At 44.2% G+C, this 21538-nt stretch overlaps 1 pseudogene; it reads right to left on the bottom strand.

Annotated features, from left to right (window-relative positions):
* Positions 1-7322, bottom strand: part of LOC139235589 (Ig heavy chain C region, secreted form-like) — a 55260-nt pseudogene extending 47938 nt beyond the window's left edge.
* Positions 7323-21538: the final 14216 nt, after the last annotated feature.

Here is a 21538-nt window from a genome sequence, read left to right as displayed (position 1 = left end):
ATTTTATACTAGACCAGGACATGGTTTATATTACACTAGCCCATCCTTTCACAAAATTAGAGAGGGTCTCTGTTTATATTACACTGGAACCTATTTCAGTTATTACTGCACTGGACTCTGTAACTCCCAATGCATGTACAGGACGGGTTAGATACAGAATAAAGTGCCCTCTACACCACCCCATCAAACACTTCCAGGCCAGGTAGAGTGCTGGTTAGCTACAGAGAAAAGCTCCCTCTACACTGCGGCATCAAGCACTAGCAGTGCAGGTACATCATGTGTCAGATACAGAGTAAAGCTCCCTCCATAATGTGCAATCACACAATCCCAGATCATTTAAGGCACAGTTCACATTTTGGAAAAATGCTCCCTCTGTGCACTACAATGAATTTGTTTCAAGGAATGTCATTAGTGCTCAAGGAAAACTTTTGTTAGATGTTGATATCCATTTGTGAGGGAAGGCCAATTATCCATTCTTGAGAGACAAGATGGAAAGTAAAAATATGAGAGGGAGAGGATACATGAATTCTCCACTGACATATCTGTGATGTTACTATATAAGGTGACTAGAATATTTCCCCATTCTGACCGTGGGTATCATTTTTAATTTATTATCCTATAACTTAGAGAAATGTCCCAAAAATCAATTGTTGCTGGAATCTGATGAGAGGTTTGCGTTTCTCTCTATCTTTATTGCTATGCTGTGTTGGTTGAGGAATATTTATTGTGTCTCTGCTGCTGAAGTCTCTAATCTGGCACTTCTCTTTCTGTTTTATTTACATAAATGCCGCATTGGTTCGCATGAAGTGCTCATGGTAGCATATTCAAATCAACAGAGTCACTTATTGATTAGTGTCAACTCACAACAAGGGTTTATTTTTAGAATATTGACAGTTGGTACAACTATCATAGATATATATCGAACAATGACGATGGCTTCAGATTTGGTCAATTAGAACAGATGTTTTGCAAAGGGAATACATGTTAAAATGCATGATTCCGTTCTGAAAGTTCGACGCCGCAATTACTGGAACATATCTGAACAGGAACTTGCTATTCCACTGGATATCCATAAAGTCGAATATTTAACCCATTGAAACTAAACAAGTTAAACCAGTGAACAGAGGAGTGCTCGACAATCAGAGTGCTATCTGAGCTTTTCACATATCGCAAATTGTATATTAAAATGTTGACATTTTGAAACAAGTAGCATTTATATAGCATCCTTCGTGACCTCATGATGTCCCAAATGCTTTACAGCCAATTAATTACTTTGGAAGTGCTGTAATGTAGGAAATGTGGCAGCCAATTCCTGCACAGCAACATTCCATACACAGCAATGAAATAATGATCAGATAATTTGTTTTTCAGTTGTCGGTTGAGGGATAAATATATTCCGTGGACAACTCCTCTGCACTTTAAGATACTGCCATGAGTCCTTTATATCCACCTGAGTGGGAAAATGGGACCTCATTTCAATGTCTCCCACGAAAGACATCATGTCTGACCGTACGCAGCACTCCCTCAGTCCTGGCACCGGGCGTGTCGGCATAGATTATGGGCTCAGGTCTCTGGACTGGGGTTTAGCTTCGGTGACATTCTGAGTCAGAGGTGAGAGTGATCCCTCTGGGCCGAGGTTGAACATATCACAGCTTGCATTTTAAAATGCTGCCAATCATCTCATCGTGTCTCATGTTCAGGCCCTGAGCCCAGTCTTGCATTGATCCGTTTATTATCAGGGGCGAGTTATCTTACCCAGCCTGCGATGTAGTTCCCACACAGGCATTTCCACTGGGTCCATATAAAAGTGGCAGCGATTCCACAAGGAACATCTGGAAGTGCCGGAGGCAGAAGGACTCACAGAACTTGAGTGTTACACTGTCTGCACTGTAACATCAGAGCATTTGGAAGCTGGGATTGTGCTCCTTAGAGGTGAGCAGGTAATGGCGACTTACTGAAGTTTTCCAAATGATTAATAGTTTTGATCAGGTAAATTGGGAGATACGCCAGCACTCATTCCCAACATACATCCCTCCGTCCATCTGTCTCTCCTTCCCTTCCACCCATCTGCTCTCCCTCCCTCCATCCCTGCCACGCTCCACCCGTCTTTCCTTGCCTCCCTCCCACCATCCCTCCCACCTCCAACCATTTCCAGCTCTGCATACCTCCATTACAGCTTCTGTAAGAGAAACTTGGCATTAGGGGAACCAGCGCGACAAGGTTTAAAGTGCTGGTTCCTGTACCGAACCATAAGGAGGTAAAATACCTCTCTTCGGCCTTGCACATTTAAGGACCAAGGCTCCAGAAGTTATTAATTCAATATGTACTTGGGCATTAGATAATATTCCGACAGGATACGATGTGACAACCTAAACAGACATTGATAAGGCCTTGCGAAGATGCTCGAGGCAGATTCACGGGCACCAAGGAGAATCAGGAAATTCTAACCTGATGAAATCATCTTAGTAGGGTCGAAGGCTGCCTTGTGGTCTGTCAATCCAAAGTATTACTGAAAAGGTAACCCAATTGGAGATCGGGGAGGGTCGTACCGGGGGCGAAGGGGTTTGTGAAAAGTTTAAATGATGTTTGATTTTGCTGCACGAGTAGCATTTCCACTCACAGGTGGCTGTGATGAGAGATGTTCCCGGATTTCATAATAAAAGATCATTATACCTTGCCATTCGTCTCTGTCTGCTAACTTCAAGAACTTCTACGTGGGTTGGGGCAAGCTCGTGGGAGTTCAAGCCTTCCAGTTTGCCCTTACATTTGGCACTGCGAGCAGGATATGGCCTTCTCGAATGGAACAATGATCCAGCTGTTGGGGTGAGTATGTTTTAATTTTCCACCTTCGAGTTAGCGCTGTGGCATTGTAAACCGTAAGGGACGGATATGTGTACAAAGAACCATCTGTAGCGAGTCCCAGAGAGACGGAGATGGTGGACAAGGACGATCTAGGTGTGAAATGGGGTCAAAATGTGCATCCTAAAACGAGCACATGTCGATAGCGCGGCAGTGCGAGGGTATGATGCAAGGTAAGATCTAGGGGAAGGTCTATTGACCCGAAGCGTTACGAGCGCACGGTGCATGGACGAGAGATTGAGGACATAGTGAGGACGTCCCCGCAGTGACGGGACATATTGACCCAAAGAATGGCAGTACAACTGTACGGCGCCAAGGAAGACATATAGATATAAATAACGTCCTGCATGCCTAACATGAATTAAAGGGAGGACCCAAGATCCTCATTGCTCCGAAGTAGATGGGTAACTCGATAAGTAAAAGGAAAAATGGAGCTGCTGAGGGAACGGGACCCAGGCCATTAAACAAAGAAAGGGGAAGGGAAGAAGTTGTAATGCCTTTAAAAAAAAACCCGCATGGGTCTCTCGAGGCTGCAGGCTGGGGAAGGACGCCTCCATTTTCCTTTGTATTCAACCTCGACGCAAAAATCTTCCCGCTCACTAAAAAGAGTATTAAATTGGCAGTACAATATTCTGAGATATTTCAGGTGATTATCCTTGATAAACATCTTGTGTTTGGAAGACTTTTTCATAACATTACACAATTACTGCGTTAGAAGCTGAACCTTAAAAAGATTAGAGGTTTTATTGTTCAGCTTCTAAAACAGAAGTTGGACACACAATTATAAAACAAGTATTTTGCATTCAGTGATCTTTGAATCACTATAAGCAAAAATGTGAAGACCGATATAAAAAAAAAACAGTATTACCATATTTGACATTTTGTAACCCAATGATCCTATGTTTTAAAATGAATAGAAATACTACAAAAGAGGAGCAGAGATTAGGATGGGAACCTGAGAAGTTAATTTCCTTGTGAAAGTTTCAAGTACCACTGGTTAAGAGAAGGCACCGCAAAAATAAAATGTTAAAACGGCAGGCTTTAGCAGTTGAGAACAAAGGACAATGTAATGGCCTTGAAACTGGAACATTTGAAATAACGGAAAGCAGCTTACAAAGTATACGTGCTAGACTCTGTTCTAGTTATGGTAAAGATGGAAGAGATAAATACGCAACCTTGAAGGCAAACAAATTGAACGAATTTGGAAAAAAAGTGTTTTCGATTGTCTTATGATTTTAAGTTAACACATTTATGGAGACAAAAGCCCTCAGTGTTAACCTAATTTGAAGAAAGGAGATTTAAATGAAAAAAAATCATAATTTACAAAATACTAGTTGATATTGGCTCTGAAAAATATACTGATTCAATGAAAAAAAAATATTTGGCAAGTATTTGAATTAGTAGTTTATAAAAATTGGAGTCTAATCTAAAACGCTGTCTTTCCCGATGAGAAGATTTTGATTATGGCGGCTTCACTAATGATTTCTGCTGCTTTAACGGACTCCTAATTTCTAAGCGAGTTTTGAAGGTACAAAAACTTGTAAAAAATTTCGGATGATTACGTGAAGTCATGTAATGACATCAGGCCTTCTTACAAACCTGTAAAGGAGTTAACCCTTTCCATTGACAGCTGTTTTATACTGGACATTATTAATTTGGATTTCTTAATAAAATAAAGACTCACCTGACAGACAGAGGAAATGGTGGGATAGTCACAATAAAATTAAACAGAACAGGCCTATGTAATAATACTCGCCTGATACAAATAAAAAAAAGATACTCAAACAAATCAAATTCAAGAATTAAAAGCTAAAATAAATAAGCTGGAAGAGATAAAGACAGGACCAGACGGATAGTGCAGTGCGCAGCCATAGCACCATCACCTATGGCAATAGTGCGAAAGTACCCCCCGCTGGGTAAGTGTAGTCCACAAACCCAACCTAACCCTTACCTCCGATTTCACAGAGTGACCTCGACATGCATGGATAAAAGATGGTTCGACCAGAACTTAACACCTGGTGACGACCAGGCTATCGGTTTAAAATTTGCAGCTAAAACACTCACCGAGATCGACCGCAGTGGCTACTTCGAATGTGGGGACTCATGATACTGGGAACCTTAAGGCCCAGGGAAGCACTGGATAATACAGACCGACTACGAGAAATATAGCACAGGCACGAAAGACACAACTACATGAGCTATGGGGCTTTGTTTGATATAACTGAGGAAATATGCATCCCAGCAGCCAAGGACTGGAGCAAGGACAAAACTTATTTTAACGCATGGCTATGTATAATGTATGAAGTAAGGTTGTAATGCAACAGGCTGCCAATGCCATGGGCTCCAGTAGATTCCGAGGACAAGAGCAACTCATAGGACCAAAAGTGGAAGTGCGCAGAAATCCACCTGGATGGAATTTCAGTTCTAGCAACTCATGCCTGGGCGAACGAAGCTGCAAAACAAGCAGCCAAATCCACCCCGTAATAAACAGAAGGATGAGAACAGAAGGCGGTGGTGGGGGGACCCGAGGATATTTAGGAAAACTGGCCAGTGAGATAAAATGAAAATCAAGGGAGGTCTCTGGAATAAAATGTATATGTCCTGAAGCGTGACACGGTAATAACACGGAGAAGCCGGTGCTGATCGTGCGCAGCGCAATCAAGATTGAATACAACCTAAAAAGGGGGGCGGATGGAGTATCGAGGAAAGGTGACAATAAAGATCTGGCTGGAACACCAAACACGCCCAAAGGGAGCCTGGGAAGGCCTTCCGCTGCCCCGACAACCAACCTGGGGACAACAACTCTTACCAGCACAAAAACGCAAGTCCCCCCATAAGCCCGTCCATAAAGGCTGGAGCCAAAGGGTGGCTAGTAATAAAAGAATATAAAGAAAGGATATAATTTTGGGTGCGTCAGCAACTACTTAACTTAAACCTAACGGATATCATTCTTCCTAGCTTCTGTGGGAAAGAAACTATGTCTTTCCCAGAATTTGACTCAACGGATCCTCGAAGGTCCGGAATCCACTACCCTGAGATTTAATATTGGAAACACTAGGCACGGGTTTTGCGGCAGGGGTTAGGAAGATGAATTTCATAGACCTGTATGCAATAGACGACCGGGTTAACAACGTAATGCAAATCTTAAGGCGTTTACTGGGGAGGGACATGGATGACCAAGCCCTACAGGTGCAATACCAGAGTATGACGTAACAAAAGGAGACCCTTACATCAAACCAACAGTATCGGTGAAGAAAACGCTGTTACGTTACCATCACCCCTCCAGACGTGTGATTAAATTAATACCAAAGACATTGACATAACTGATTGCTGTAAGAAATAATCAAGTGATTTTATGACGAGGTACGCCACGAATGACGAATGATGATGGTAGATTCCACAAAACAAACGGATGCATGCTGAGTAACACTCCTCTCGAACACGATTCCGAAACAATCGCTGCTCCCCAAGGGAATGTAGATTGGCGCATGAGCACAGGAGCAGCCAACCCGACGATTAAGAGGAGGGGAGGAGTTACCACCTGTGTCATCAACAAACTTAGCTTCTGTTTCAGACCCATATACATCCCGAGACAGTGGAAACCATCCACGGAACAATCACGGATACCCTCGGGGAGGAGTACAAGGAGACGGTTTGGGAACTGCAAGGCAAATAGATACCTGAGTTAAGTGAGGAACAATCATATTTGGTGCATGGAATCCAGAATCAAAGACGGCAGTACATTCGGCTGATGGAAGAAATAGACAACTTGCAGAGATACACTGACGCAATACTGGCTGACCAGCTTTGGTATTCAAAACTGTGGAACATTGGACTTAATATACAGATTCACCCATGGAAAAGAATAATATCACATATACTTGTAGTAATACAGGGCCTGGTCCTGATGGTAATGGTGGGATTAATATGTGGGAATAAAACAGGCCAAACGACACGGCAGAGCACACATTATGATTAAGGCCATAAGGGATGAAAATTTCAGCCCTCCTACAGGAAGGACGTACCTTATATAACTCTGCGAGGAAGGTCTCAGGAGGTCCCGAAGTTTGGGAGATAGCCACCCAGGTGAACGGACCTATCTGGATATTTCCTACAGGGAGATAGTTATCGGGAAATATGGCCAGCTTTGCGTACAGCCATGGGCCAAAAGTGGGGAAACGTAAGAGAAAATTTGGCATTAGGGGTACCACCAGGACAAGGGTTAAATGTTGGTCCCTGCACCGACCCATAAGAAGGTAAAATGCCTCCCTTTGGCCTTGCACATTCCAGTACCAAAGCTCCAGAACTCGTCAATTCAATAAGTAGAAGGACATTCGATCAATATCCGACAGGATACGATGTGAGAACCTAAGCAGACATTGATAAGACCTTGCAAAGACGCTCGAGGCAGACTCACCAGCACCAAGGAGAATCAGCAAATTCTTACCTGATGAAGCCATCATAGTAGCGTCTAAGGCTGCCTTGGGGTCTGTCAATCCAAAGTATTATTGATAAGGTAACCCAACTGGAGATCGGGGAGGGTCGTACCGGGGGTCGAAGGGGTTTTGTTAAATGTATAAATGACGTGATTTTGCTACACGAGGAGCATCTCCACTCACAGGCGGCTGTGATGAGAGGTGGTGGTGGACATTCGTAATAAAAGATCGTTATAGCTTGCCATTTATTTCTGTCTGATAACTTGGAGAACTTCTACGCGGGTTGGGGCGAGAGCCGATCCTCTATATCAGGTGGCCCGCTCGTGGGAGGAGAAGCCTTCCAGTTTTCTGTTGCAGGTTTTACATTTTAGAAGGTGAACTAGGTGAGAAGTGATACCCGTTAGAGTAAGAAAAAGCTCTAAAATGGAACAGTCGGTCATCATCTTAGGCAGTTAGTCGGAATCGAGGAAGACTTGCTTCCACTCTTGAAATGAGGCCTTAGCTGGCTGAACAGTCCAATACAAGAACCACAGTCCATGTCACACGTAGGACAGATAGTCGTTGAGGGAAAGTGTTGGTGGGACAGGTTTACCATGCGCTCTTTCCGGCGACTGCACTAGATTTTTGCATGCTCTCGAAGAAGAGACTCAGGGTGCTCAGCGCCTCCCGGATGCACTTCCTCCACTTTGGGTGGTCTTTGGCCAGGGACTCCCAGCTGTCAGTCGGGATGTTGCACTTGCTCAGGGAGGCTTTGAGGGTGTCCCTGAAACGTTTCCTTTGCCCACCTTTGGCTCATTTGCCGTGAAGGAGTTCCGAGTAGAAAGCTTGCTTTGGGAGTCTCGTGTCTGGCATGCGAACAATGTGGCCTGGCTAGCTGATCTGATCACTTGTGGTCAGTGTTTCAATGCAGGGGATGTTGCCCTGGCCGTGGACGCTAATGTTGGTTCGTTTGTCCTCCCAGGGGAATTGTAGGATCTTACGGAGTCATCATTGTTGGTATTTCTCCAGCGACTTGAGGTGTCTACTGTACATGGTCCATGTCTCTGAGCCATACAGGAGGGCGCGTATTACTACAGCCCTGTAGACCATGAGCTTGGTGGCAGTTTTGAGGGCCTGGTCTTCGCATACTCTTTTCCTCAGGCAGCCGAATGCTGCACTGGCGCACTGGAGGCGGTGTTGAATCAAGTCGTTAATCTGCTCTTGTTGATAAGAAGCTCCCCACGTATGGGAAATGGTCCACCTTGTCCAGAGCCGCGGGGGCCGTGCTGTGCCTCAAGAACAGGCTGGTGGAGGACATTTGTCTTACGGATGTTTAGTATTCAGCCCAAGTTTTCGTCGGCCTCAGTAAATACGTCCATTATGTCATGGAGTTCAGTCTCTGTATGTGCGCAGACGCAGGCATCGTCCGCATACTGTAGCTCGATGACAGAGGTTGGGGTGCTCTTGGCTCTGGCCTTGAAATGACTAAGGTTGAACAGGTTCTCACTGGTTCGGCAGTTTCGTTCCACACCAGCCCGGAGCTTGTTGACTTTGAGGTGGATCACAGAAACGAGGAGGATTCAGAAGAGAGTTGGGGTGATGACGCAGCCCTGTTTGACCCCGGTCTGGACGTGGATTGGGTCTGTAATGGAACCCTTGGTAAGTTTCATGGTGTTTGTGTTGTCGTGGAGTAGACGGTGGATGGTGGCGAACTTTTGGAGGCTTCCAATGTGGGAACTTATCAAAAGCTTTGCTAAAATCCAAATACACTACATCATATGCACTGGCATCATCGACTCTCTGGTTATCTCCTCGAAAAATTCAATCAAGTAAGTCAGACATGACCTTCCCTTAACAAATTCGTGCAGACTGTGCCTGATTAACCCACGTCTTTCCAAATGAAGATTTATCCTGTCTCTCAGGATTTTTGAAAAAAAATTCCCACCACTGAGGTTATGCTGACAGGCCTTTAATAACTCGATCTATCCTTGACTTCCTTTTTAAACAAAGGTGAAACATTGGAGGTTCTCCAGTCCTCTGGCACCACACCTGTAGCAAGAGTGGATTGGAAAATTATGGCCAGAGCCTCTGCTTTTTCCTCTTTTGCTTCTCTTAAAAGCCTGGGATACATTTCATCTGGGCCTGGGAATTTATCCACTTTCAAAGCTGCTAACTCCCTGAATACTTCTTCTCTAACTTTGTTTCCCTGGTCCAATATTTCACACTCCTCCCTCATTTCAAAATCTGCATCGCCCCTCTCTTTTGTGAAAACCAATGCACGGTATTTATTAAGAATTATATCCACATCTTCTTCCTCCACACACAGATTTCGTTTGTGGTCTCTAATAGGCCCCACTCTGTCTCTAGTTATAATCTTAATGTACTTATAATGTCTACCAGTCCTGAAACTTTCATGGGTCTGTGGATATGCACTCCTAGGTCTCTTTATTCATCTACACTTCTCAGTATCCTACGATGCATTGCATATTCCCCTGCATTGTTAGCCCTCCCCAAATACAAAACCTCATACTTCTGCGGATTGAAGTCCATTTGCTACTGTTCTGCCCACCTGATCAGTCCATTGACATCTTACTGCAGTCTACAGCTTTCTTCTTCATTATCAACCACAAGGCCAATTTGTGTGTCATCTGCATACTTCCTAATCATACCGTCTGCATTCAAGTCCAATTTATTGATAAAAAAGGGACCTTTTACTGAGCCACATGGATTCCCCACTGGAGACAGCCTTCCAGTCTCAAAAACACCCATCAACCATTAATCTTTGCTTCCTGTCTCTGTGCCAAATTATAATCCAACTTGCCACTTTGCCTTGGATCCCAATGGCTTATACGTTTGTGACAGTCTGCCATGTGGACTTTATCAAAATCGTTGAAAAATCTATATACACTACATCAATTGCCCTGCCCTCATTGAATATTTTGAGGGGCTATACTGAAACATAGAAACATAGAAACATAGAGAATAGGTGCAGGAGTAGGCCATTCGGCCCTTCTAGCCTGCACCGCCATTCAATTAGTTCATGGGTGAACATGCAACTTCAGTACACCATTCCTGCTTTCTCACCATACCCCTTGATTCCCCTAGTAGTAAGGACTTCATCTAACTCCTTTTTGAATATATTTAGTGAATTGGCCTCAACAACTTTCTGTGGTAGAGAGTTCCACAGGTTCACCACTCTCTGGGTGAAGAAATTCCTCCTCATCAAGGTCCTAATTCGCTTCCCCCTTATCCTTAGACTGTGACTCCTGGTTCTGGACTTCCCCAACATTGGGAACATTCTTCCTGCATCTAACCTGTCTAACCCCATCAGAATTTTAAACGTTTCTATGAGGTCCCCTCTCATTCTTCTGAACTCCAGTGAATACAAGCCCAGTTGATCGAGTCTTTCCTGATAGGTCAGTCCCGCCATCCCAGGAATCAGTCTGGTGAACCTTCGCTGCACTCCCTCAATAGCAAGAATGTCCTTCCTCAGGTTAGGAGACCAAAACTGTACACAATACTCCAGGTGTGGCCTCGCCAAGGCCCTGTACAATTGTAGCAACACCTCCCTGCCCCTGTACTCAAATCCACTCGCTATGAAGGCCAACATGCCATTTGCTTTCTTAACCGCATGCTGTACCTGCATGCCAAACTTCAATGACGAATGTACATGACACCCAGGTCTCTTTGCACCTCCCCTTTTCCTAATCTGTCACCATTCAGATAATAGTCTGTCTCTCTGTTTTTACCACCAAAGTGGATATCCTCACATTTATCCACATTATACTTCATCAGCCATGCATTTGCCCACTCACCTAACCTATCCAAGTCGCTCTGCAGCCTCATAGCATCCTCCTCGCAGCTCACACTGCCACCCAACTTAGTGTCATCCGCAAATTTGGAGATATTACATTTAATCCCCTCGTCTAAATCATCAATGTACAGTGTGAACAGCTGGGGCCCCAGCACAGAACCTTGCGGTACCCCACTACTCACTGCCTGTCTTTCTGAAAAGTCACCATTTACTCCTAATCTTTGCTTCCTGTCTGACAACCAGTTCTCAATCCATGTCAGCACACTACCCACAATCCCATGTGCTTTAACTTTGCACATTAATCTCTTGTGTGGGACCTTGTCGAAAGCCTTCTGAAAGTCCAAATATACCACATCAACTGGTTCTCCCTTGTCCACTCGACTGGAAACATCCTCAAAGAATTCCAGAAGATTTGTCAAGCATGATTTCCCTTTCACAAATCCATGCTGACTTGGACCTGTCATATTACCTCTTTCCAAATGCACTGCTATGATATCCTTAATAATTGATTCCATCATTTTACCCACTACCGATATCAGGCTGATCGGTCTATAATTCCCTGTTTTCTCTCTCCCTCCTTTTTTAAGGGTCAATCGGTAGACAGACTCGACTTTCCCTTAACTAATCCATGCTGTCTGTCCTTGATGAATCTGTGTCTTCCCAAATGAAGATTTAACCTATCCCTCAGCATTTTGTCCAATACTTTTCCCACCACCGAGCTGAGGCTCTCCCTGGCTTGTCGAGGACCTAGGTCCCAGCTTTGTTCAAGTGCAACCCGACTGGCTTGTACAGGTCCCACCGCCCCCAGAAACAGTCCCAATGCCACAGGAATCTAAAGTCTTCCCTCCTGCATCGTCTCAAGCCACATATTCATCTGCTCGATCCTCCTATTTCTGTACTCACTAGCACGTGGTACTGGGAGTAATCTGGAGATTACTAACTTTGAGGTCCTGTTTTTTACTCTCTTTCCCAGCTCCCTTAAAACTGTCTGAAGGACGTCATCCCTCTTTCTATCTTTGTCATTGCTGCTAATATGGACCACGACTTCTGGCTATTCACCGCCCCCCCCTCCCCTCACTATGTCCTGCAGCCTTTCAGTGACAACCTTGAATCTGGCACCAGGGAGGCAATAACCATCCTGGAGTCATGTCTGCAGCCGTCAAACGTCTGTCTATTCCACACGTATCAAGTAACTTACCAGTATTGCTCTTCCACTCATCTTCATTCCCTTTTGTGCAGCTGAGCCACCCATGGTTCCGGGGACTTGGCATTGGCTTCACTCCCCAGAGAAACCAACGTGCTCCTCAATAACCAGAACTGAAAAGAGGTTAACGAGTCAGGGGACTCCTGTATTCAATGTCAGTTCCTCCTTGTCTGTCTGACAGTCTCCTATTCCCTCTATGCCTGCACAATTTTAAGATGCTGGGTGACTGCCTCCGAAATGTGTTATCCTCGAAACTCTGAGCCCCGCGGATGCACTGCATTGACGCTAGCAACCGCTTAAGCTCCGAAACCCGGAGCTCAAAATGCTCCAGCTGACAATACTTCCCGCAACGTTGTCATCCAGGTCTTTCCACATGGCCCAGGATGTGCATTCCATGGTACTAAGCTGCCGTGCCCACGATGTGCGTTCCATGGGACTGAGCTTCCTCGCCAGGATGTGCATTCCATGGGACTGAGCTTCCCTGCCCAGGATGTGCGTTTTATGGGACTGAGCTGTCAGCCCAGGATATCCATTCCATGGGACTGAGCTGCACTACCCAGAATGTACATTCCATGGGACTGAGCTGCCTGCCCAGGAGGAACACTCCATGGGACTGAGCCGCCCTGCCCAGGATGTACATTCCATGGGATTGAGCTGCCTGCCCAGGATGTGCATTCCATGGGAATGAGCTGCACTGCCCAGGATGTACATTCCATGGGACTGAGCTGCCTGCCCAGGATGTACATTCCATGGGACTGACCTTCCCTGCCCAGGATATAAATTCTCTACAGACAGTTCTAGTTTCTCTGGAATACTCTTTGCTCTCTTGCTCATCCTAAGCCGTAGAATTAGTCCACTCCACAACTCTTGCCTCATAACCCTGCAAATCTTTCCAACTCAAATATTGATCTCTTTTGCAAGTAAAGAGTGAATCTGCCTCCAGCACCCTTACAGGCAGTGCGTTCCAGGCCATAACATCTCTCTGCTGATTTTTTTTCGCTCGTGTGGCATCTGGTACATTTGCCAATCATCTTAAAAGGGTGTCCCCTGGCTAACGAGCCTTCTGACACTGAAAATGTTTTCCCTCATTAAGAGGGTTGGTGGGCTGGAGGAGGTTACAGAGATAGGGAGGGGCAAGGTCTTTGCGTGTTTTGAACAAGAGTACAAGAATTTTAAAGTCTGAAGCCATCAGCCATCTTAGCCAGTGCAGAATGTGGGTCTCTATTAACAGGAAGGATTTTTGTTTAAAAACTAAATATGCATACTGAGGGGAAATCAATCTGTGTACCTTTAACTAACAGCGAAATGGAAATAGAGAAATGAATGGCCTTCAAACACCTGGTTATCGACCCCGATACTGTAAATTATTTCTCATTATAGAAACATAGAAATTTACAGCACGGAAGGAGGCCATTTAGGCCCATCGTGTTTGCGCAGACTGATAGAGAGCTATCCAGCCTAATCCCACTTCACAGCTCTTAGTGCATAGCCTTGTCGGTTACAGAGGCGTGAGTTCGGGGCCATTTGGCAGCGCGTGCCAGACCACACAGTGATATGTGTGCACACTCGGTCCATGCAGCAGAGCACACCTTGGATAATCCTTGCCACTGGAATAAGGCATAGTTCTGTCAAGCCCGTGTGGCGGCTGGTGTGTAACGGCCACCACATGTTAAAAAAAAATCCATGCACAAGCTTCTTCCACCCATCAGGATGTACTTTGGAACCTGGAATATTAGGTCCTTCATTGAAATATCTGTGAACTCACCCCTTTTTTTGGCGTGGAAGCAAGTCATCCTCGTTCTAACGCACTGCCAATGATAATACTTTGTATCGGGTGAGTACGCAACGTATTGCGTGAGTACAGATTGTAATTTTTCCGTATATGTTGTTTTGTGTGGGTACACCTTGTTTTGTTTGAAGTCACGATATATTGTGTGAGTAGAACTTGTGTTGTATGAGTACAGCTTGTGTTGCGTGACTACATCTTGTACTGTGGGAGTACACCATGTATTTATAAGTAAAGCTTTTATTATGTGAGTACACCTTGTATTGTGTGAGTACTGACATTGTTGCATGAATACAGCTTATATAGTGTGAGTTTTGATATTATGGTGTGAGATCACATTTTATATCGTGTGAGTATAACTTTTATAGTGTGAGCACACGTTTTATCGTGTAAGTACATCTTGTATTGTGAAAGTAAAGCTTTTGTTGTATGTGTACACCTTGTATTGTATGAGCACCCCTTTTACTGTATGTGTACACCTTTTATTATGTGATTACACCTTGGGGTTGTGTGCGTAAACCTTGTAATGCGTATGTACACCTTGTATTGTGTGAGAATAGATTGTATTGCTTAATTTTAGCTTGTATTGTATGGGTACACCATGTATTATGTGAGTAAACCTTGCACTCTGATCGGGAGGAGCAGCAGTTCGAGGAGCTAGAGGGAGCAGGAGGTTGGAGGCCAATAAAAGGTCTGCGGCAGATCGGGAGGAAGAGCAGTCGCAGGAACAGCTGGTGTAGCGACAAAAATCAAAAAACGAAATAGAAGTAAAAAGAAATCGAAGAGTAACATCACAGCCAAGCGGGTAAGTTATTGGCTGGTTGATTGGTGAGCAGTTATCCTTTTTCTTTTTCTTTTCTTTTCCTTTTCTTATCAGTAGGAAACCTTTGGCATTGTTGCCAAATTATGTTAATCTAAAGGTTAAGTCATGCACGAGAGTCCAGAGCCGTGTTCTGCTCCTCCTGTGCTATGTGGCAAGTCAGGGAGACTGGCTACTGTGTGTGCGGGAAGGGTGTCGAGCTGCAGCTCCTGTCAGACGCATTGCGGCACTGGAGCTGTGCATGGATTCACTCTGGAGCATCCGGGAAGCTGAGGATGTCTTGGATAGCATTTGGAGAACGCTTGCCGCAAGGCTTGGGTGCCAACCCCAGCTTGCTGACATCCGCTGCAGGCAGAAGTTAAAGGTAATGTCGCCAGAGCCTGGCGACATCATCTTCCTCGTTTTGCCGACTCTCGGGTTGGCTCTACATGTCCCCCTCTGGCTTGGTCAAAGGGTACTGCACAAGATAAAGTTCACTTGGTTGTGACATGTAAAGAGGATTGGCTAACCAGCAGAGAACAGAGTGTCGGGATGAATGGTTCATTCTCTGGTTGGCAACCAGTAACTAGTGGGGTGCCGCAGGGTTCAGTGATGGGACCCCAACTATTTACAATCTATATTAATGACTTGGAAGAAAGGACAGAGCGTAACGTTGCCACGTTGGCTGACGATACAAAGATGGGAGGAAAACAAATGTGTGAGGGTCATACAAAGAATGTGCAAAAGAACATTGAAAGGCTATGTGAGTGGGCAAAAAATTTGGCAGATGGATTAAAATGTTCGATAGTGTGAGGCAGTTTGGCAGAAAAAATCAAAGAGCAAGTCATTATTTGAATGGGGAAAGATTGCAAAGTGCCGCAGTACAGCGGGACCTGGGTGTAATTGTACATGAAATACAAAAGATAGTACACAGGTACAGCAAGTGATCAGTAAGGCCAATGGTATCTTGGCCTTTATTGTAAAGTGGATGGAGTATAAAAGCAGGGAAGGTTTGCTGCAGCTATATTGTTGGTGAGGCCACACCTGGAATACTGTGTGCAGTTTTGGTTTCCATATATACGCAAGGGTATCATTGCTTTGCAGGCAGTTCAGAGAAGGTTCACTAATTTGCTTCCAGGAATGCTGGGGTTGATTTATGAGGAAAGGCTGAAAATGTTGGCCCTATATTATATGGAGTTCAGAAGAATGAGAGGTGATCTTATCGAAACGTAAAAGATTATGAGCGGGTTTGACAAGGTGGATGCAGCGAGTCTGTTTCCACTGATGGGGGAGACTAGAACTAGGGGGTTTGATCTTAGAATAAGGGGCCGTCCATTTAAAACAATGATGAGGAGGAATTTCTTGTCTCAGAGGATTGTACCTCTGTAGAATTCGCTTCCTCAAAGAGCTGTGGAAGCTGGGATACTGAATAAATTTAAGTCAGAAATAGACAGTTTCTGAAACGATAAGGGGATAAGAGGTTATTGGGAGCGGATGGGTATGGGAAGCTGAGTCCATGATTAGATCATCCATGATCTTATTGAATGACAGAGCAGGCTCGAGGGGCCGTATAACCTACTTCTGTTCCTATTTTTTATGTTCTTATGTTCATATGGTCCAAGCCACCATTGTTGAGCCCGGTGTTCTCTTTTGGGTGCCGGGCTGCAGGGCCAGTTCCACGCTGTCCTGGTGGTTTAGTGGAGACGACCAGAGGATTGCAAAGTGCACAGAGGCCCTCCCCTTTTGGCGAAGGGTAGGGGCAATAACCCGCATCAGCGTTATGTGGAGCATCTGCGTAGCACTGCACTACTCACCCTGTTAGTGCTGCTTGTACCGCCACTAAAGTAAGTGTAACGCGCGATTTTGCATTTGAGCGGCAATAAGCCCAATTCAGCAGCCGGGGCGGTACGTCCACACTGGGCGCAGGACGTCCCAACCCCAGTAGGATACCAACCCCAATCAGGGTGAAGGGCAATTTCGCTCCGTGAGCTTTCGCCGATTTATAAACCTAGATGTGACATCAGTAGCTCTGAACCTATCAATTCTGAGAGTATTCTCATGTCGTGTTTCTGTTGCCATGTGCCACATCACCTGTAAATGGAAATGTGGCACCATAGACACTCCAGTCTCGCTGAAATTAGAGTTGTGTTTATGTAGAAGATATAGAGTTTGTATGGTTATAAATGTCTGCTGTCAACAGAATATAGAACAGTTTGGAGGCGTCTTAGCTACAAACAAGCGAGAAATCTTACACAAACCCTTTGATGCGCCTTAATTTGCATTAACGTGAATCCTCCTGCTGACTGAGTATTCTCCTGTAATATCCCAATGGCCTCATCTAAACCGTGGTCGATTCTATCAAAGAATACAATCTCATAATGCAAACTTATTAATACTGACGATTGTATTTTTAAGCTACTTTCCTGTTATATTATACTGTATCCTACAGTTGACAACTAATTATCGGGAGTAATGTCGAGATACAGGTGACACTGGAAACGCACTAATAATTTTGGGGGTATATTTTGTAAACGGTGTTCTGCTTTGGTAGGATGAAGTCTCAAAATGTCACAGAATAACTGTCACACTTATATGTTTGCTGAGACTTTGACTGGTAGCTTCCCAATGTTAATTTTCTTCTTACTCTCAGCTAATTAAGTGGTGATTGTGATCCTTTCCCGAGGAAGTTGTGGTCTCTCCAGATGTATCACTCGGTACCTGGTGTCCATGGCGGTGACGGATCTTCTGCTCGTTAACACAGCTGTGATATTCAATCGGATTCGTGGCATTTATTTTCCAGTTAGTTTTTAGTCCCTGACCCCGGCGTGTACTCTCAGTACTGTGCTAATTTATGCAGCCACGGAGAGTTCGGTCTGGTTAACGGTCGCTTTCACCTTTGATCGATTTGTAGCCATTTGTTGCCAGAAGCTGAAAACAAATTATTGCACCGAGAAAACAGCGGCTGTGGTTATAGGAACGGTCCGTTTACTGAGCTGTTTAAAAAGCGTTCCGTCGTACTTTATATTCGAACCGCTCTATATAATCATAAGGTCCCGTGGTTTTGTAATATTAAATCAAGCTTCTACACTTCACTCGCGTGGACAGCGTATGATTGATTTGCTCGTCTTTTAAACCCAGTTCGCCAATTCTTTCTGATCTTGCTGCTGAATGCTCTGACCGTCAGACACATTGTAGCAGCCAACAGAGCCCGCAGGACGCTCCGGACCCACATCAATGGAAAGAATGAGAGTGAACCAGAGATGGAGAGCCGGAAAAAGTCCATCATATAACTCTTCACCATCTCGGGCAGTTTTATCCTGTTATGGATGACGGATGTTGTAGATTTCTTGGATGGGAAAATTATAAACGAACCTTATTTCGCAGGTTCTAATTTCAATGACCCAAAGTTCATTCGCCAGGAAAGTGGAAACATGCTCTAGCTCCTAAGTTGCTGCACCAAAACGTGTATTTATGCAGTGACTGAGAGAAAATTCAGGGAGGGGTTAACGGATGCGGCAAAATATCTTTGCAATCGAATTGTAAAGTTAGTAAACTAGAAAAGCTTTAAGAGTCGGCTTCAATTACTACTCGGATTATATCTTGGTATCTTTCTTTTCTTTGGGCTGACATTCTGTCATGACATTTGTCTTTATCGGCCTTGTAAAATGTGCAACCGATTCGCTATTGCCAGTTTTGCACTACCGCGCCCTTCAAGATTGCCCCCTACGCCTGTGACTCGTTTCTTCTTAAGAACATAAGAACGTAAAAAATATGTGCAGGAGTAGGTCATGTGGCCCTTCCAGCCTGCTTTGCTGGTCAATAAGGTCATGGCTGAACTTGTACATCATCTCCACTTCCCATCCCCATATTCGTTTTGAGCCCAAAAATCTATTGACCTCTGTCTCGAATATAGAACAACTGAACATCCACAGCCCCCGGGAACATAAAAATTGCAAATATTCACCATCCTCTGAGTGAAGTAATCCCTCCTCATCTCAGTCCTAAATGGCGGACCCGTTATGCTGGGTCTATCCCCCCTAGTTCTAGAATTTCCAGCGAGTTTAATCATCCTTTTATCATCGACGCTGCCAAGCCCTCTAAAAATTGTCCCCGTTTCAATGGGATCACCTATTTCCTCTAAATTCAAGAGAATATAGGCCCACTCTACTCAAGCTTAAGTCTCTCGGTCTGACACGAGGCCACTCCCTTCTCCATTTTAACCCTGAGGTAATCAAAGGATAATGCAAAATGATCTGGTAAATCGTCAGGTCAGTAAAGTTCACGAACAAAGGAACACTAACAAATGTGTAATACATTCCTTTGTGTATTTTCTTAACATTGACGTTAAACATATGAAAGTGTGCGTTCTTGTGCAAAAAATACCAACGTTAAGTTCTCAAGAAGAAACTTCATCATTGGAAGGACTGCCCTCCTATTACTGTTCCAAATTGACACAATGTTTTCCTGACGCTGCACATTAGGTTTTGATACAATCACAGGCACGGTCTCGACCATGTGGTACATCGAAATGTCTGTCAGCAAACACAGTCGCAACTGCGATCGTTTCATTCTTTTTTAACAATGGCCTAGAAATCCCAGTCGATGTCTTCCCGAGGGCGATTGACGAAAACATTTTTAAAAGTGGCAGAACTACCTGCAATTGCTGCGACTACCATCAATTCAGGCCTTGAGGCCTCCACGCTGTGCAGCAGAGGCGTGCACGTCTCATCGTCCATAAGCTTGAGCTGGAATCACATGGCCCTGGGCAGCCAATCAAGGTACAATATTTTCTCATTCATAATAATGGGAACTCCATAAGTTGGCGTTCTGATTATTATGATTGAGAAACACACCCGCCAAACATCAAAACAAAAAGAAAAAATAGAAAAAATACACCACACATTTAATATTTATTTAAATTAAAGCTATTTTTGTCCAACAAAAAAATCTTTCCAATTTTTTTTAATGTTTTTTTATTTCCGGTTTAAAATAAACTTACCTCAGTGGCAGGGCTTTTAACAAAAAATGTGTATTTTAAATTTTACTTTTCTATGAGTTTTATGATTTAAAACTCTCATGCCTATAAAGGAAGGATATGCGCCTGCTTTTATTAGGTTCAAGTTTTCAGGACATTTGCTGGGCAAGATATGGGTAAATACCGTAATCTTGCCCATGTCAATGTGCTGGCTGCTGAGATGTGGAGGATCTGTCAAGTTGGAGCTTGACAGATCGGAAAAGCCGGCTTACAGCCATGCACATTGTGCACAGAACACATTATGACCAGTGAACAGTAATAAATGACGCTGTCAGACACCTGGCAATATTGAATGGTTAAAGGTACCGTTCCTATGGCATTGTCTAATGTAACTAGAACAGACACTTCCCAAAGGCAGTTACATTATTTCTGGATCGTGGTTTGGAGTATTTATCGCGGATTTTCCTCTGGCTGCTGAATGCACGAGAAAAAAAACGGTGAGGAGGTGGTGTCGAATAATTACACTTCAAAGTGACACTTTGCCCATCACCTAAGGTGATACTCGGTGGGTCCTGAAACACGGACAATACTTCCTCACTGGACTGGATAAGGAGCATTAGCAAGTAAAAGGCATCATGTTATCAGAATAAACAACACTCTAGCAAAAGAGGCTGGACCCACACGTGCAATTTCATAAATGCCAGTAACATGTACACACAGCTCAATGCATTGCGCAAAGCCCACCCTCAGTGTAAACAGGGGAGCTACTGGAAATAAATACCTGAACGGCGTCTGGGGAACAGATCTCTGCAACCCATAGGTAGAAACATGCTGACAGGTTCTGACGGGTTTTATAACATTGTCAACCTTTCATTGTCCATTCAAAAACCAGGACGAATCGGCGTCTGAAGACAGGATTGAAATCATGATACTGAGTTTGGAGTGAAGATCTATATCAAGAAGCACAAACATGAATCTCTCTCTCTCTCTCTGTCTCTCTTTACATCTCTCTCTTTATCTCGCTATCTCCGTATCAGTCTATCCATTTATGTATCTCTCTCTCTCTCGCTTTCTCTATCTCTTTTTCTTGCTCTCTGTACCGCTCGCTCAATCGCTGTATCTCTAAACCTCTTTGTATCATTGTCTATGTTGGGGTAGAAGGAAAACTCCTCTTCCTCAAGATGGACTCCCTGATATAAGGAATCGACACCTACCCGCCCAAATAGCGATCACAGAATCACTCAGACGAAACTTCGTTTCAACCGTTTTTTATTCAAGCATGCAAGGGAGTTTTCACGGATCGACCTTCCCAGAACAGAAGTTTTGCAAATACACTTCTACAGTTTTCGAGGTGTGTACCTCTCTTAAAAAAAATCGATTGGCCTACTACTATCAACGAACTTACATTAATGTGTTGACCCTTGTCAGACTGGCTCTGAGTGGTGCTTCCCCACCTATCCATCTTGCATCACATGTCACCCTTCTGGAATGTGGTATTCTGTGGTGTTAAATTTGCCTCAATTCCTCATGAAGTGTGAATTGAAATTGCTTCCCAGAATTTGCTATCTTCTTCCCAATTACCTACTTTCTTATCCTGTTCCCAAGAGAACTCTAGTGAAAATGTTCGAGTTCCGTTAAGAATCCCATGAGATTGAGATGCTATTCCAACCTTGTTTCTAAACTGTT

This window comes from Pristiophorus japonicus, chromosome 23, assembly GCF_044704955.1.
Source record: "Pristiophorus japonicus isolate sPriJap1 chromosome 23, sPriJap1.hap1, whole genome shotgun sequence".
NCBI lineage: Eukaryota > Metazoa > Chordata > Chondrichthyes > Pristiophoridae > Pristiophorus > Pristiophorus japonicus.
This window is presented reverse-complemented; position numbering and strand designations above follow the sequence as displayed.